The following is a 3,744-nucleotide window of genomic DNA, read 5'->3' as shown; positions in this document are numbered from 1 at the left end:
AAGCATTGTAATATTTATTTTTTCTGAATCACGTTAGCATTCCTGGGAAGCTCCTTAACTTAATACTTTTCTCTATTTCACATTAATATTCACTTTTTTTTTTAATTCTAATTACAAATTACATCAATAATATTTCTTTTTCTTTTTTTTTGTCGCGTCCAGAATTGCAATAAAATTTCGAAAAAGACACATTTAATGTTTTTTTGTGTTTTTTATTTTTTATTTTTTTGTCTTGGATGCGATAGATTTTACATATTTGGTTTTCGATCAACGATAGGGCTGATAATGAGTAGAATAGGGTAGGGTTTGGACTCTACCCTAACTTTACCCGCGAATTGAGAATTTCTCAACCTTAATCTTACCCGCACCCTAAAGTTCTAAACCCTAAGCTATCCGACTCTACTTGCAGAAAAATAAAAAAATTTCAAACAAATATAAAATTCAACCGTTCCAAATTTCATACATATTAATAAAATAGAAAATAAAAAACTATGTTCAAATTAAAATTAAAAATAACAAAATCTTAAAGAAATCTAACATAAAATTACAAATAATATGATTATCAACTAATTTAGTGGTTATTTCAAATTTTTATAAAAGAAATATTGTGGATTCAACGCTCACTTTTTTCACTACATACATAACTTATATATATATTAGAAATGCAGATAAAATATGATAGAATATACCTTAAATCCGTATATAGAAAATCCGAACGAATTAGTCCGGGTTAAATACCCCGTATATATTGCCAGCGGATTTGTCTCATCTGAAGTTGTTCATTTACTTTAGAGGAAAAAGTAACGCAATCTAAACCCTTAATAATATAAATGCTTTTGATTCTCTTAGATAAATAAATACATTAAATGTAGACTCTTTAATAGAATTAGTTGAAAATCGTGCGACAACTGCAGCAACTTCCAAGACTGCGTAATTTGTTCTTTTTATTTATCTTCTCTCTCTTTTATTTAGTTTTTTCTTTCTTTTTCTTCAACAAAAAAAATATTTTCGATTCTATTATTTCACAACATTTAATTTTCTTTTTATGTTTTATTATCATGTTCTTCCATGATATTGATGTTGTTGGTGCGGATATGGTAGGATAGGGTAGAACTCACACCGCATTCTATCCTTCCGCAGTGGGTAGGGTAGACAATCCTACTCGAATAGATTGGTTCGAGTTGGGTATTTACAGATAGGGTATAGATTGCCAGCTTTAGACAACGGTGAATCTGTGTTTTTTATTTTTTTGGCCCGTCAAAGTGAATCTGTGTTTAGAAGATATAAGTAAGATATATGATTGTATAACCTGAACAAATGAAGACATGATCCTGGCCCAACTTAGGCCCAACACTACCCAAACTTCGTATGGCGTAGAAAAACAAGTTCGTTCCAACAGACTAGGGATAATTGGGTGAAGGTCAGCGGTCACTCATATTTTTAGGTAAAGAGATAGATAACGGCATAACGCCATACACACATCACAAACGAATCTCTTTCAAATTTGTGGACAACGGCCGCTGAAGCTGATATTTGAGAAGCCCACTAACCAAACTTGTTTGCCACTTATTTATTTTTCTCTTTATTTATTTGTGTTGTTGACTTGTATCCCTCATCCAATCCATTAAGAACTAAAATTGTTAATAAATTTATTATTGGTTAATAAATTATTTTATGAAAATATCACATTTATATAGATAGACGAATAAATTGATAATTTGATTAAATTAAGGCTCAATTTGGATAAACAGTTTAATTAAATTTCTTTTGAAAAAATAGCTTAAATAATAAATAATTATATTAAAAGTAGCTTATAAATAAGTTATTTTGTTTTTGAATTTTTAGTTCTAAAAGTACTTATTTTATAGAAATGTGATAAAAAAAATAGTAATATTATGAGAAAAGTCATTTTTTTTTAATTTTTCTATAAATTTTTAAATAATTTTTAAAAAAATTGTAATTTTTTATTTTAAAAATTATACCAGACATTAATATTATTACTTTTTATAAGTCAAAAACTAAAAAATATTACTTTTAAAACTTTTCAGTGAAAACCGGGCCGTTAACATTACATTAAAAATATCCAAATTTTCAAGACTCTAACCATTATTTAACATGGTAAAATTCACTTAGAAAAATATAACAAGAACCAACCCTTCTTCAAAATTAAAGCATAACCACAATCAATACTAAAGTATAACCACAATCAATACTAATATTGTCTAATAATACCAAATATTTAAATCAATACAAATAACACAATATTATACATTAGTCTAAAGTCTTATGCATTTTAAACATAAAATATTAACTTATAGTCTTATAATGACTAATAACACAAAATATTAATGTTTACAATACTTAAATTCCACATAAGAATAGTCCTGATCCATCACTAATAACACAAAATATTAATTGTGCATAATGATCGGGCCACTGGGCCGACTTCGGGTGACCCGAGCTATGGCCCGAACCCTACCCGAAATAATGACTGGGTCTATTTTTGAGACCCTTACCCGATTCTAAACCCGATGAAATCACACCAAATTAACCCATAAAGTGTTCGAAAACGGACCGAACTGTGCCTTCGGGTCGGGCCGGGTCATGTGCACCCCACCCCTACTAAAAATTACAACAAAACGCACTAAGTTTTGCTTAGGCAATAACCCATAAAATTCTTTTTCAAAAAAAAGTAAATAGTGTTTTTAATACAAATATGTTATATGTATATTAAAATTAGTTATTAAAATTAATTATTAAAATAAAATATATATTAAAATATAAAATACACATTAAAAATAATTTAATTATATATATATTTATACATAATTTTATGATAATTAATTTTAATGTGTAAATAATATTTTTGTTTTCAATGTATAAATGGATTAGTAAAGTTGGAAAATTATAACTACGGGTAAAATATAAATTTGATAAACTACATTTATCAAGAATGAAAGTAATGACAAGATTTGCCAACAACTATTATGCCTTTCACCAAAATAGGGCTGCATATGTATCGAATAATATCCGCATATTTGTAGTAATTATCCGCATCCGATCCGAATTTTGTGAATATTATCCGAACCGCAGAGCCATCAAATCGGATCAGATCCGATCCGCACTATGGTAGGATCGGATTGCAGATTCGGCAGTGATATCCGCAGATCCGATCCGCAAATCCGCATATCCGCACATCACATATAAATAGCATAGTTTAAGAAAGTAAACTTTAATGTGATATGAATTTTAGTGTGTTATTTTATGAATTTTATGATATTTTGTTTTTAATTTTTTATGTTATACTTTAACATGGAATAATTAAACTTAAATCTTGTGTTATTATTTTATTTTTGTTATTCAAGAAAACTATTATTGATAATATTTTAGGAGTAAATAGGCTTAAATAGATAAAAAAATGAATTTTTTGGATATTATTTTGTAAAAACACCCAAACAGAATCTTAAAATATTTTTTTTGAATTATGCGGATATATCTGATATCCTATCCGATCGGATCGGATCCAACCTAAAAACATGCGGATATCATATCCGATCCGATCCGATGAGTGCAGTACGAATCTGATAAAATTTTAAGCTATATCCGATCCGTGCCCTACACCAAAATAAATAAATAGGCATCATGCCATTATAAAGGTTTCATTCTTAAAATATTTAAATATATGTATTTTTATTTTTATGTAGTCATTAAAATAGATTATCAATATCCATTTTTTATTACTTG

This window comes from Arachis ipaensis, chromosome B01, assembly GCF_000816755.2.
Source record: "Arachis ipaensis cultivar K30076 chromosome B01, Araip1.1, whole genome shotgun sequence".
In the NCBI taxonomy this organism is placed as follows: Eukaryota; Viridiplantae; Streptophyta; class Magnoliopsida; order Fabales; family Fabaceae; genus Arachis; species Arachis ipaensis.
This window is presented reverse-complemented; position numbering follows the sequence as displayed.